The sequence below is a fragment of the Giraffa tippelskirchi genome, chromosome 13 (genome assembly GCF_054371585.1).
Source record: "Giraffa tippelskirchi isolate mGirTip1 chromosome 13, T2T-mGirTip1v1.2.pri, whole genome shotgun sequence".
Classification (NCBI taxonomy): Eukaryota; Metazoa; Chordata; class Mammalia; order Artiodactyla; family Giraffidae; genus Giraffa; species Giraffa tippelskirchi.
The window spans coordinates 83,293,611-83,308,827 of record NC_137287.1 but is presented as its reverse complement, the minus strand read 5'-3'; the positions used below and the strand labels follow the sequence as shown (position 1 = coordinate 83,308,827).

The 15,217-nt window shown below is 46.4% G+C and overlaps 1 protein-coding gene across 7 annotated transcripts in view; it reads left to right on the top strand.

Moving 5' to 3' along the window:
• Positions 1-15,217, top strand: part of RALGAPA2 (Ral GTPase activating protein catalytic subunit alpha 2) — a 287,034-nt gene that overhangs the window by 208,176 nt on the left and 63,641 nt on the right. The gene's annotated exons all lie outside the window — the stretch shown is intronic.

Below are 15,217 nucleotides of genomic sequence, written 5' to 3'. Positions count from 1 at the left end.
TAAGTGTGTAACGTGTTAACCTTCCCAGCATCCAATTTCAGGCAAAGAGGTAAGTCTTAACAGCTGGGCACAAGAGGGGAGAAAGGAGGTTTTTCAGTCTGGGTTGAAGAAAGCAGAGTGTGATTTTATACCATTTCTTATATCATATCATACCATACTTTTATATTATATAATTTTGTGCCACATCTAACTTAGGAAGAGTTGATTTTCATAATCAAGCCCCGTACGTTTGTGCTGAGAACAGCACCCGTGATGAGATGCTCTTTCTCCTGGGGTATCTCTCCCCAGATTCATTCTCTTCCCCCTCCTACTCCTTCCCGGTTTGCTGCAGTCCGTTGCGTGTAAGTTGGGGTACTGAAAAGATGCAGTGGCGTCACTCTAAGCACCTGCCAGAAGCAACCACGAAGGAAATGATGTTGATAAATCAGAGAACGTGGCAGGTGCCACTGGAGAAGCACAAATGGTGTCCCAGGAGGTCAGGGGAAGGGGACACTGTGTCTGGTTGGGAGGATAGGAAGGGCACCCTTGAACTCACCAGTGACAGTGCCTAGAAATCCTTTCATCATTTTCCCAAATCCTGAATACCTCTTTCTCTCATTTCTGATCTTCTTTCTAAAAACAGAAGAAATTTCACTAGTGTGATTCTTTTTTTTTTCCTCCAACATTCATTGGCCTGCTGTAATCTTTAAATTTAAATCTTAAATCTTTTGGAGCCAAGAACCATGAAAAGCAGCCATTTGATCAGGTTGGCATTGGAGGTACAGCATATTCAAACCTTCATTTTACCCTGATGATAAGAAAATTAAGGCGACTTCATAAAATTGCTTCTAAACACATCCGACCTAACACAATTCAGGATCTCTCTGTTTCTAATTAGTATTGATAATGATTATAAGCATATTGTGTTTGACCTCTGTCTCTCTGCTTCTCCCAACCTTGCCATCAGTGACACGCTGCTGGAGTGTGGGGGCAAGGGGTGGGTGAGAAATACCACGTGTGAATAGATACAGTTCATGAAAAATACCTTTCATTAAAATCCTGGTCACTTCATTGACTGATATTCTGTCTTTAGATTAAGAAAAAAATACATATGCCATGTGGCAACGCGGAATTATCATAGAAATTAGTAGTAGAAAAGAGCTATTAGATCCCATCTGGTCCCTCCCCGGAGGGCTGGGGGGCATTATCCCCCTTGTCCTGCCCCCGCCCCGATTTGTCCAGCCCGGGGTGGTGTTTCGAAGCAGGCGTTCTATAACAGGGACCTCCACCGCACTCTGGACTTAATCTCACGGCTGGTGCCGATTCAGCCTTCTGCGGTGGAGTTTTTATTTCACAGGCTGTTAGAGAGAGGTTCTTGGCAGAAATGAGAAAGATCTTTTTAGCAATTGGCTTGTCGGGTTTGCATGATGAGCTGGACACTCATCAGTCAAGGACGTTGGGCCAAGGCAAGAAAAAGTCATTTGCAAACAGGAAAATTCCGTTTGCTAGAAGTCCATTGTGATTTTTGTCACGTCACCTTCTCCACTTATGGAGCTGCTCATTACAAAAGCCACGCTTTGTTGTGTTGTTGGACACTGCTTTCTCCAGTCAGAATTAATGTGGCTTTAGAATAATCAGGTTTAAGGGGAAACACTATTTTTAAAAGTTCAAAGGAGAGGATTCAGCATCATTTTAAAAACTCTTCAAGCAGCCACACTGGACTGAAGTGGATGTGGGCTTAGGGCCACTGATGCTCACATGAGTGAGGAAGTGCTGTTTCCCAAAATAGCTCATAAAATAGCTACGTGGACATCTCAGAGGATGGCTTAGTATGGAAGTTAGGAAAGAGAAAGTAATAAAACTTATTATGTTGATCATTATAAAATGTAAAACATTTTTCTTTTGCCTTATACCTTGAAAAGATTTAATTAGTGCTATTCAAATATATTATTTAAAACATTATCAGTAATCTTTATAGAGATATAATCAACGGGGAAAGCTTTGCAGTCACTTACCTACTCTATTCTCTAATTTCTGTCTGCAAAAGAGCTAGTATCCAGGTAAAAAACCAAAGGTATAAGAAGAAGAAAAGTTAAGAAAAGTGGGAAAAAATAAGAGAAAAGAGAAGTGGGGGTGTTTGTATTTTTGTTCTTTAAAAAATTACTAATTTTTGAATTTTTTAAATATTTAGAGATATCTGCCCAGGCTATTAATAATGAACTGCTCCTTTAACACTGTGTTAAAGCATCCTGGCACTCTCATTCACGTGCTTTAGCAAAAATCTAACCTAGTTGCTGTTGCCACTAGTGTCTGGAATCCACTGCTTCACTGACATAAGCCTTAGGTTTGAAGTTTAAAACACACCAAATAACCAAACACATCCTAATCGTGGGTGTCTCCTTGCATCTATTCATTTACCAGTCAGTCCCTGTGGGCCCGGAATCTGCCCAGCCCAGAGCAGGGATTTGGGGTCCAGGGGGGAGCAGGCAGGTGTGGTCCTTGCTCCATGCTGCCTGGAGGAGACAGGCAAACTAACCAATTTTGAAGGCAGCCAGGGAGTGGGGCTGAGATGCCAGAGAGAGAGCCGTAGGCTGAGCTGGAGGGTTATGAGGGGCACTGTCCCCAGGTGGCAGGACCAGGTCCTAGACAGAGGACACGGGAGCAAACAGAGGGATTCAGTGTTCTCGAGTGGTCATCTTGGGCTCTTTAGGATTGTATGCATGGTCAAGTCCAGTGGGGTCCTGGTGACAGACACAGGAGTGAGCTTCCAGCAGAGATGGTCTTCCGAGTGGGACCAAGGAGCTGAGGGGATCCTAACTCTCTCACTTCATGGCCACCTTGGAGGTTCAGTAGTACACCATCAGGGTCGCCTGATGCCAGGGCAAGAGGGAGGGGGAGGGTCCACCACTCCCAGCCCCACAAACCCTCCCAAGGGCTGAGAAAGTTGTTAATGCCTTGGATATCCCTGAAACCCGGGCTCGCTATATAACCAAGGTCCCAGTGCAGAATGAAAATGTGGGCCCCTTACTTAAAAAGCAGAGACAGTGCCTTCAAAGAGGCTAAAATAGAAAGCATTTTCCATTCTCTGGCAGTTTTTCTCTAACTTGTCATGGTGTTTTATAATTTGCTATTTAACATCATTTTAGATAAAGGAATATTAAAAATTTAGATGATTAGCATTACTTTTTCATTCTTTATATTGTGCAATGTCAGTTTAGTATGCAAAACATAAAAGCATCTTACTCAGGTATGGAACTACTGGAATTAGCCAGTTCGTATTTCATAACTTGTACATAGATGCCAGGACTGGAAACACTCCACAAAAGAAACTTACCTGGTTTTATTTCACTCTCCCTATGCACTAAACTTACCTTCAGTTTACAGATGAGTCACGACTGACCAGAAAAGGAACCATGGGCACCATTTTCAGAGGAAATGGTTGCCTAACACAAGGAAGTAACACAACTCAGGACACATAGGGTTCCTTGGTGGTTTGTGTTTTTTAGGACACCATAGGGTTGTTTCTCTCAGAGTGAGTTCTGGTTCAGATGGGGAGCCTGTCTTTCCCAGGGAGTCAGCCCCCACCCCAGCTAGTGACCAGTACTCAACTCAAATATGTCCGCTGGGATTCAGTTATGGGTGACATTTAACCAGAAGTAGAAATATGGGCAGTTCTATATCAATTTTGTTCAGTAATATCCAAGAAGAAGGGCTTCCCTGGTAGCTTAGCTAGTAAAGAATCCACCTGCAATGCAGGAAATCCCAATTTAATTCTTGGGTCAGGAAGATCCCCTGGAGAAGGGATAGGCTACCCACTCCAGTATTCTTAGGCTTCCCTGATGGCTCATACAGTGAAGAATCCACCTGCAATGCAGAAGACCTGGGTTTGATCCCTGGGTTGGAAAGATTCTCTGGAGGAGGGCGTGTCAACCCACTCCAGTATTCTTGCCTGGAAAGAGGAGCCTGGAGGGCTGCGGTCCATGGAGTCGTAAAGAGTCTGACACAACTGAGCGACTAAGCACAGCACAGCATTCGAAAAGACATAACAGTTGTTACTAAACTGAGGACTGGGGGCATTGTTGGAATGAATTTGCCTTTTGGAGATCTTTGCTGAGCAATAAACCCAGCTTAGACTCAGCATTAGAGGAGTTCCTGTCTGGGGTACCTTCGGCTAAGCGATCAAACAGTCGCAAGTGTGTTGAAGGGTCGTAGGAGACTGAAAAATACCACTGTCTTATAGGATTCCCCCAAAGAATGTGAATTCGGCAGGGATGTGTTTGGCAAAGCACCTTCAATGACGTCTCATCCTGGCTCCCCTGCCTCCCAGGTTTCTGGTCACTTCCTCCGTGGGCCTTTGTCCTGCAGCCACTGTCCTGCTGAGAGATGTGGGCCAGCTCACCAGTCTTCTGCTTTTCCCGTCCCTCGTGGGCCATCAGGGGGCCTAGACCTGTGCCTGGAGGGCTGTGGACAGGGACCTGCCACGTGTCTTATTTACAGGTTCTGGGCCAACTCAAGATTCCCAAATCAGACTGTGGTTGACTCAGAGAGGTTTCTGGAACCATCAGGCCAGGGCTTCCCTGCTCCTGCTCAGAGAACTCGTGTTAGGAGAGGTTGAACACAGCAGGCAGTGGGCCTGTTAGGAGGGGGTCTCCTTGAACCACACAGACGGTGGCCTCTTAAAGTGCACGTCCCCCTCTGGGAGCACAGTGGTCTCAATGGCATCCCCCACCCTCCCCCATGGCTCTGTCGGTGTTGATGGGGGGCCTGTCATGTTGGCCCCCACTCCTTCACCAGTGAAGTTTAGCATCATTTTCCATCAGCAGGTAGACTTGATGATTTCAGAGCATCTCTTTTTATACTGCTAACTTCTTCCTATGATTGCTCAGTTGTGTTCCCAATTTACACACTTGCAGAAATGGCCCCTCTTCCTAAAGCTGTAAGCATTCTGTTTCCTTCCCTCACCCCTGGGACCTCTGTTCTCTCTCCTCGGAAGACCTTTTTGTCCCTCCATTTGTCTCTACACACTTGAGGGAAGTGTAGGAAGAGGAGGCAGACGGTGCCAGGTGGTGCGGGGCCAGTGACACATTTGTCAACATGGTCTGGGTTCTGCCATGCGACAGGCACTGTCCTAGCTGCTGGGAACAGGAATATGAATAAATATTCCAAGTGAGGGCACAGCATCTGCTCAGGACCGAGCTCCGAGAGAATGCATCACGTTTGAGGCCCACAGGTGCTTCCGTCCAGCAGAGTGCAGGACAGACAGACAGACACACACACACACTCATTCACATGCACGCACATGCATGCACACACACATCTGGAAGGACAGAGGTGATAAAGGCGTTGCAGGGGTAACAGGAGGGGCTCTGAAAAGACCTGAGGGTCTGGTCTGTGGCAGGGGAAGACGGGGCGCCTCCCTCAGGCAGGTGGCCTGCTAGATGTGAGGGTGTGGAGGGTGATGGGAAGATGATCAACGTCAGACCGCCCAGAGCATCCCCTTTGAAGATTTGGGAGGAGTGGAGAACTGAGATGGGTGGAGGAAATGGAGAGAACAGTTTTCCAAGAGAGCAATGAGGAGGGGAGTGAAGGGTCAGCTCGGCAGGCCGGCAAGCAGAATCCATATCCCTGAGGGGTTCAGCCTCAGCACCGAGTCCCCAGCCTTCACCTGGAGAACTGGGAGAAATAGGAACCTAGAGCTGAATTGCGTCTGGGAAGAGAAACACGTACCAAATAATAGGAGTACCGCTAGGAGAGGAGACGCTCCTAGCTGGGGTCAGAGTGCCCAGGTTGGAGCCTGCTTGGGGTGAGGGGTCACAGTCCATCAGTGGGGGGGGCAAGGGGGTGAGGCATGCATAGTGTTTTTCTAGTCCACCTGCTGAGCTGCCCGAAGGCAAAGTAGAGCTGCAATAGGGACTTCAGCTGCTTGACATCCACTCCAAAGTACATTCTACTAAGGGCAGCAAGCATTTGATAAATTTATTTATGTTTGGCTGCACTGGGTCTTCGTTGCTACACAGGCTTTGTCTAGTTGTTGTGTGCTGACTTCTCATGGCAGTGGCTTCTCTTGTTGCAGAGCATGAGCTCTAGGATGTGTGGGCTTAAAAATAGTTGGGGCACACGGGCTTAGCTGCTTGATGGCAATTGGAATCTTCCCAGACCAGGGATCAAACCCAAGTGCCCTGCATTGGCAGGTGGATTCTTAACCACTGGACCACCAGGGAAGTCCACATTTGATAAATTGCTGGCCAGCAAACCCTCTTTCAGAAGACAGAGGAAGCAGACATTGGGAGCTAGTATCTTAGATCCATTCATTGCTCAGCATCAGTGAAAGGCTGACTTGGATGTTGTAGAAAGTAACCGTTTGTCCCAGAGTTTGTATAAGAATAATAGATTAAACCACAAGCAGTCTTGTGCTGTGACACCTTGGAAGCACATTTCAAAAGGTAGAGATCAGGTGAGGAAATGGCATGTTTCCAGGGATGGCTTGAGGCTGTGGAGGGGAAAAAGAAATGAGATTTGATATTTTGCTAGAAAATGAAAACTTTCTCTAAGAAAGAAAACGGGGAGGTGGGGTAGAGGGAGCAGCCAGTGTAGCCACATGGCGTGGGGTCTGCGGAGCCTCCGTTCTGAGGGTCGCTCTCCACGGTGCTCATGGGAGGTCCTCACCGTGAACCCCATCCCACCTGTCCGCCAGCTTTTTCATCTGGGAGCTGGCAGAAGTGTCTTACTGTATGAATGAAGACTCAAAGCACTGAGAACACAATAAGAAAAAAAAGAATTGGCCCCTGACAGTAAGATCCATACTCCAAGGCCACATACATCGGGTTGTGGAACAAATTTACAACAGTGATCTCAGAACCAGGAGAATTATTTTTTCAGAAATCATGTAAATTAAGGATGCACCCAGAACTGAAAACAGGAAACGGTTTTCCTCATTTTCAGATAGGATTAAAGGATGAATTGGGGCATATTGCATAGTCCCTTGTGCATGTAAGCCTCCAGAAAAGGATGAGTCCACATAGAATAAAGTATCCCAAACACATGCATGATATCTGATAAGATTACTCATTTCAGAAGTTAGAGAAAGCTTGTAAATATACATCTTAATTTTGGTTAAACACAAGATAAAATATCGTAACCATCTGGCCAACGGGAGAGGGTTCAGGCCTAGAGGAGCTGGGCGACTTTACCATGGCTGAATATAAATGCGGTTGTTCGTGGCCACCGACCAACCGGGGCCTGGGTGTCTGGTCCTGTATGGGCCGAGGCTTTGCTCAAGTCCGCTTCCATCCATCAATTTTCACAAAGGTCTAGAACACCTGTTTATCAAAGTAAATACTATTTTTAAGGGAAACTGAGATGGCAAACTAACTTGATCCAAGGCAATATCAGAAATAAGAATCATCTCAACAGATGAGTCTGCCAGATTCAGACCATCCAGATAAGACCAAGAGGGGAGCCCAAAAAGCCACACCTTTGGGCTTAGCTGGGTTGCGAGAGGCCAAGGATGACTCTGTGTGGCCACAGGTGGTGTCTGCAACCCGAGTATCATGATTAAGCCCATATTTGAGATCCAGGACATGAGAGTGAGACCACATCAGGAGGAACAGACATGGTCCCTGCACCCTTACGCTCTTGGCTCACATGGCAAATAGGGGTGCTGCTCTGGGACCACATCATAAGAGCCCAACCAACCCAGAGCAGGTCCAGAGAAGCCGGTCCATACAGCTCAGGGAGCAAAACCAAGGAGGAATAGTCTCAGGAGCCTGGGGGGTCAAAGAGGAGCAAGGGCTGCAGAACGGGGAGCAGTGAACAGAGGCATCAAGGAAACGGGTTTTAGCTCAATGTTGGAGCAAACGTGCAAAACCCAAGAGCCCGAAAACCAGCCACCTGCAGCTGAATCCAGCCACTCAGATGGACTTTGTTTGAACTGTAGGGGCCTCCAGTGTCACTCGTAAAAATTGAGTTTGTCAGCCAGGTTGAGAAGATGGGAGATTGTGCATTTTACAAAATCTAGATTTCTTATTTTTCTTGAAGAATCAAAACCTCTGACCCCACAGGGCCACCTCTGCTGTTGGCAGCAATCAGCCTCCTAACCAGCTGGCTGCCTGTCCCCCTGTTCACCACAGACCCCTGGACCACATCTCTCTGACACTGAGACCCAGAGCCCCATTTGTCCCCCTTCTAGGGAGATGAGAGGGTCAGAAGTCCCCACAGGTGAAACAGAGCCTGGTCCTAAGTGAGAGCCCAGTGTCACCATGGTCTTTATCATCACACTGCGAGCCTGGTTGTTGTTCCGTCGCTCAGTCGTGTCTGACTCTTTGCGACCCCATGGACTGCAGCACACCAGGTTTCCTTGTCCTTCACCATCTCCCAGAGCTTGCTCAAACTCATGTCCATTGAGTCAATGATGCCATCCAACCACCTCACCCTGTGTTGTCCCCTTCTCCTGCCTTCAATCTTTCCCAGCATCAGGGTCTTTTCTAATGAGTCAGCTCTTCACATCAAGTGGCCGAAGTATTGGAGCTTTAGCTTCAGCATCAGTCCTTCCAGTGAATATTCAGGGTTGATTTCCTTTAGGATTGACTGGTTTGATCTCCTGGCAGTCCAAGGGACTTAAGAGTCTTCTCCAGCACCACAGTTCAAAAGCATCAATTCTTGGAAACTCAGCCATTTTTATGGTCCAACTCTCACATCCGTATGCGACTACTGGGAAAACTTGCTTTGAATAGACAGATCTTTGTCGGCAAAGTGATTATCTCTGCATTTTAATATACAGTCTAGGTTTGACATAGCTTTTCTACCAAGGAGCAAGTATCTTTGAATTTCATGACTGCAGTCACCATTCACAGTGCGAGCCTGGCCCCATAAATACCAGTGTTTCAGATCTCTGTTGTGAGATGTGGAAGCACCTGTCCATGGAGTCAGGTCTCAGAAGTACTTTTCACCACTGGAGAAGCTCAGATGAAGGCTGGAGACCACTCCTCCCTTCTGTGTAGAAGGTCCACCTCCCCTCACCCCCTGTGAAAGCTTGGCACCCAAGAAGGGGGCAGGCATTACCTTCATCCCTGCATATCAACCAGGAACCAAGCCTGTGGGTGGCACATGGTGGTGCCAAGGGGAACCTTCAAGGAGGGAGAAGAAGACACCACTTTGCTGTTTTTGCTGCAGATTCATGACTCATCATGGTTAGACAGAAGCACAGCCCTCCACGAAAAGCTAGTGTGACTCTAACAATGTGCACAGAAGCCAGGCTGACACCTTGCTTCATGAAATAGCACTAGCAGCGCCCTTCTTCTCACTTCCCACTCGGATCCATGGCTGGGATCCACCCCATCTCATCCCAGCCTTCACAGGGGGTGTTCCTCCTCACTGGGGGTGTGGGGACCCCCCAGAATTCCCCCCGGGTCATGCCCATTCCCCCCCACCAATGGTTGCTGTCTGCTCTGACCAAGGGGCCTCCCATTCCACAGCTGTCCATGCTACCTGCCAGACCAGCCATCTCCAGCCTCTTCTGTCTCCTAATTGACTGGAAGCTGTCCATTCCTCCTAGGACTTTATAAGCATGCACATGTGTGAAGGGAGAGCCAGAAAGAAGAGATTCATTCAGTTTTTTTAAGAAAATGTTTTGGAAAACAAGACAAAATGACTCATTTTATAAAACACCATTTCTTTTTCAAAATTGAAAATCTTCATTTTCCAAGAAATAGAGCTCTACAAATAGAGTATATATTTCTGTTTGTACAGAAAGACACACTTTAAGTCCTTTCTCCATTTTTAAGTGTTTACCTTGCAGCTGAATCCCCCAACGTAGTGTTTTGTGCATATTGCTTTTCTATCGCTTTATAAAAATAACGCTTGCATCACCACAGCAAAAACTTATTGAAGGACATTTAGGTGGAAATCTCAACAATTAAAATGGTGACTTAATATCTGATTTTTTTTTTTTAGTTTTTTAATTTATTTATGTTTTTATGTATTTATGTATTTTTGGCTTTGCTGGGTCTCTGTTGCTGCACATGGGCTTTCTCTAGTTGCTGCGAGTAGGGGCTATTCTTCCTCGAGTCACCTGGGCTTCTCGTGGCGGTGGCTTCTCTTATTGCGGAACAGAGGCTCTGGGGCATACAGGCTTCAGTAGCTGTAGCTCAGGGGCTCTAGAACATGGGCTTAGTAGTATGTCCAGCGGGTTTAGTTGCTCCGAGACTTGTGGGATCTTTCCCGATCAGGCATCAAACCCATGTCCCCTGCACTGGCAGACGGATTCTTATCCACTGGTTTTTAATTAATAGAATTGTATTGAGAGCCATGAAAAGTAAGTGATGGCTATTCAGTCATCCCGTATTCTTAGAGCCATGAAAAGTAAGTGATGGCTGTTTAGTCATCCCGTTTTCTTAGCGCTGTTAGTAGTTAGAGAGATGGATTCAAACAGCGTTCAGGTTACAGAAGAGCAGCCAGAAAGGAGGTGGGGAGGTGAAGTGGTGAAAGCCAGGATCCACGGGAGTGGTGTGGTCCTTCAGTCTGAGACCTCAAGTGACGCTGGCCTCAGCCTCTGTTTCTGAATCCTAGGGACACGGTTGTATAGGATTGGCATTTTCATTCGTAACTATATGTAAATTTCATACCATCAGTAACTCGCCATAGGGAAGTCCTGGCTGCCCAGCTCCTGCCACCGGCCAGTCTGCACGAGCAAGGCTGTCAGCTGAAGTCACTTGTTGGGGAGTTCACAAACTCTGGTTACAGCTGCGCGTGTCAGTAGCCTTAAGGGAAGAGTAATCAGCCGGAGAGATTAATTTGCATCTCAATTAGAAGAGAGTTGGGAGGAAGCTCTGGGGCCTGGTGCTGGAAGGTTGTGGAAGAAATCTCCCCAGACACAAAAGCCTCCGCCGCCTCCTCCAGTCCAGCGGAGGACACTGTCTGAAGTTGTGTTTCCATAGGGACCAGCAGCCTGCTGGGCCCCGGAAGAATCTTGGTTTGCACCGTAATCATTTGGTCATGATGACACAAATTCCACTGTTGTTCCCCAATACAGATTGCTGTTAGAAAGATGCTATAAAGTGGAGATGGTTGTCCTGTCAAGAGCAGGCAAGAGGGTATTTGCTGACCCTTCTCACTTTTCTCCATAGCGCTGCTAGGATTTCTAGGCATTTAACATCTATGAATGTCGGAATATTCAAAGAGCGAAAGGTCATTCCATAAATGACACATTTCTTTCGAGTTTAGGTGGTTACTTTGGGAATGGCACAGCTTCACAGGGAGCCATTATTCCTGATTCTACCACACTCTTCAGCAGTAGGCAAACAAGAGTATGAATTTTAAGATGCAGGCGAGGAAGAAATATGGACTCTACTGGCCATGGAGCATGGAAAAACTTCTGGCCATTACACGCCTTTTTATAATCCTAGTGAAACTATAAAGAGGCATCCCTAACCTTAACTCTGAAGATCACAGAATGGTATTGATTTAAAATTTAGTGGTTGTTTTTGCAGGCTTTATACCTTTCAGTGGGTTTCCTAGGTAGCGCTACTGGTAAAGAACATGCCTGCCAATGCAGGAGACATAAGAGACGTGGGTTCGATCCCTGGTCAGGAAGATCCCCTGGAGGAGGACATGGCAACCCACTCCAGAATTCTTGCCTGGGAAATCCGATGGACAGAGGAGCCTGGCAGGCTATGGTCCATAGGGTCTCAAAGAGTCGGACACGACTGAAGTGACTTGGCACGCACGCACGCATGCATACCTTTCAGAGGAGATCTTCATGGTCTTGGAATTCTGCAGTTGAGCTTGGTGAGAAGCCTGAGCCATCTAACACACCAGGTCCCTCTGTTAGAACCAGGGGGCTCACCCATAGCATTTTTGGAAGACAACTTTTATTTCTAGTTTACTTTGTCCTCTCTCAAATAATTAATTCATTGGCTCCAGCTTCAAAGTGAGAAAACAAAAAAGAGTGAGGAAAAAAACTGAACCCTACATTATGAACTGTTGCACACGAACTGAACTCCCTTAAAAAAAAAAAAATCAGGCTTTTAAATTTATCCTCTCATCTTGGAGAGGGGAAGACATGAGTTTCCTAAGGCTGATCTCTCCCAGTGCACACATTGCAGCCAGACTTCAGAACCTCTTAATCCAACATTAATCAAATTTCAATTTACTAATTATCGGTCCCATTTTAAAAGGAACACGATGCCATAAGCAGCATCCCAGAGCATTTAGCAGTCTCTGCAATTAGAAGCAATATATTCTAAAGTGAGACTTTCTGTTATTCAGATCTCCAGAAAGGATAATACATGCCTTATGATAATAAGAGATCGTGCAAAGCCGAAGAGGGACAAAGCAGACCAATCCACATGGTGATCCCTTTTGGGCCTGTCTACCTCAGTGTCTGAAGTGGGCTCCCAGCGGGTTTTGTGCCGGAGTAATGTGCAACACACGCAAGTAAATTTTTTTTTTTTAATCAAAGTGGAATGCTTCCTTGGCCATGTGCAAGTGAGGACAATCCACATGCCATCAGGTTGGCCTTGAAAGGGTGTCCTCTCTAGTTTACTTGGTGGCATTTTACCAAACTCTAAAATGTGTACTTGGAAAGTTGTGCTTCTAATATGTTTCTGGGTTCTGTGCTTTGAAAGGTCTTCCCTCGTGGCTCAGATGGTAAAGGATCTGCCTGCAGTGCAGGAGACCTGGATGAAAGCATTTGACTTTATACCCTGGGACTTAACAGAGACCCCTGGGGCTAGGCTGGAGGGTGCTGGAAGCTCTGAGGATCAGTGCCAGGGCCCCCATCTACCCTCCCAAGATGCAATCATGTGTCCTGAATGGGAGCCATGCAGGAGTCATGTGGACTTCATGTTGTTTTGTGCACATGCCTCTAACTTGAGAAGTACAAGCTGCCTCAGTTTCCAACAGGGTGGCATGTTTCCAAAATGCACAATATTTTAACCTGACGACTCCTTGGACATCGCTCATTATGACTCACAAATCCACGTTTGGTATCACAGGTGTCCAAATGATCTTCTGATTATTTTCATCAGAATCATAAAATAATGAAACGATACAGTATACAGTGGTTTATGATATTAATAGTTATCTTTCTTCGGTTTATTTCTTCTAATGCTTCTTCATTCCAGTCTCCAACCTTCCTAATTCGGTCCTGGGACATTAAAGAACACCGAATATGTGTCCCTCTGCTGTGTCCACCCATTTAAATGCTCCACCGCAAAGCTTTCGTCCTTAATCCATCAGTGATCCATGAAGGAGCTGCCTCCTAAAAAAAAAAAAAAAAAAAAAACGGGGCCTGCTAGTCATCTTAAGCCAGCCCTTAAGATGGCAAGTCCCTTTGGTCCTGCCTTCATTTGCCTATGAAGTGGGATGTGGGTCTGTGGGCACATCCCGGCATGGAGGCAGATGTGAGCCTGGAAGCGCAGGCTCATACCTCCACAAAGGCGAGCAGGCACGCTGATGGGATTCTGAATTTATAAGCAGAGTTCCAGAACTCCCCGAGGGCCTACTTTTCAAAGGCAAATTAGTATGTTTGCAACTTGATCCCTAGGCAACTTTTGACAGTTGTTCTAAGAATAATAAAACAGATGGACAGAATAGATTTTGGGGTCTCCATCCAAACTGCCATCCTCGGTGGAATTTAAAGAAGGCGCAGCCTCGCAGGGGGGCCTCTATGGCTCACCCCTGTGCTCTGCCTTCAATGCCCTGAGAACCAGAACTTTCTCCCCAAAGATGAAAATTGTCATCACATTGTGTCCTCCCAAGGAGAGGTTAGCTTGGCGTTGAAAAGTAGGTAGGATGTGTGTTTTCTTCACATTTGTAAGATGATATGAACTGGACTGAGATACTTTGAATTGACACTCTCAAGAACCCAATTTTAATACGAGGAAGAAATGGAAATTAGTTTTAGGTTTAAGGAATATTTTCAGAGGATTTTTGACCTGTTTAAATCAAGGAGAGCCTCTTTTGAATGTCCTGGAAATACTATCTACTCATTAATTTGAGAAAGCAGAATTGATATCCTTTCTAACAGGATGAATGTTCTCTGCACATAACCACCTATGTGCACATTAGAAGTCGTCTTCACCAGAAAACAGTACTTAGGGGCTTCCCTGGGGGTCTACTGGTTAAGACTTCACCTTCCAATGCAGGGAGTGTGGGTTCAATCCCTGGTCAGGGAGCTATCGCACAGGGCTTGCAACCAAAAAACCAAAACAAAAAACAGAAGCAGTGTTGTAACAAATTCAATAAAGACATTTAAAAAATGGTTCACAATTTTTAAACCCTTAAAAAAGAAAATAGCATTTAAATGATCTCAGTGAGGAAAACAAATTATTTCTTTGTTTATATGCTGTAAATTCTCCCTCCCAATGCCTATGTATTTGTGCATAAACACCTCACATAAACTGGGCTTCCCAGGTGGTACTAGTGGTAGCAAACCCGCCTGCCAGTGCAGGAGACATAAGAGATGCAGGTTTGACCCTGGAGTCAGGAAGATCCCCTGGAGAAGGGCATGGCAACCCACTTCAATATTCAATATCCCATGAACAGAGGAGCCTGGTGTGCTACAGTCCGCAGGGTCTCACAGAGTTGGAAATGACCGAAGTGACTTAGCAGGCACACACACACACCTCACATAAACTACCTTTTGTGGAATCTCAGACTTCTTTTGTTGTTGTTGTTCAATTGCTAAGTCGTGTCTGACTGTTTGTAACCCCATGCACTGCAGCCCGCCAGGTTCCTCTGTCCTCCACTGTCTCCCAGAATTTCCTCAAATTCATGTCTGTTGAGTTGGTGATGCTATCCAACCATCTCATCCTCTGTCATCCCCTTCTCCTGCCTTCAATCTTTCCCAGCATCAGGGTCTTTTTCCAGTGAATCTGCTCATCACATCAGGTGGCTGAAGTATTGGAGCTTCAGCAACAGTCATATTCCAATGAATATTCGGGGTTGATGTCCTGAGCTAAATGTTGGTTTAAACTCAGATCAGGATGAGGCTTCGTCCCAGTTCAGAAGCCTCCAGGAACCTCCCCCTCTCCTTGACGTGACAGCTAAGGCTGTACAGCTGACCACAGCCTCCCGACTCTGTTTCCAGCTCCTGCCCCATGTCCAGCCCAATCTACACTCGCTGTAGCAGCCAGAGCCTGCCTGCTAAGACGTGGGTCAGACTTCAGGGCTTACCCTGCCCACCCTCTCCAGGGGGCTCCCCCTCACTCAGAACCAATGCCAGAGTCCTCCTGGGAGG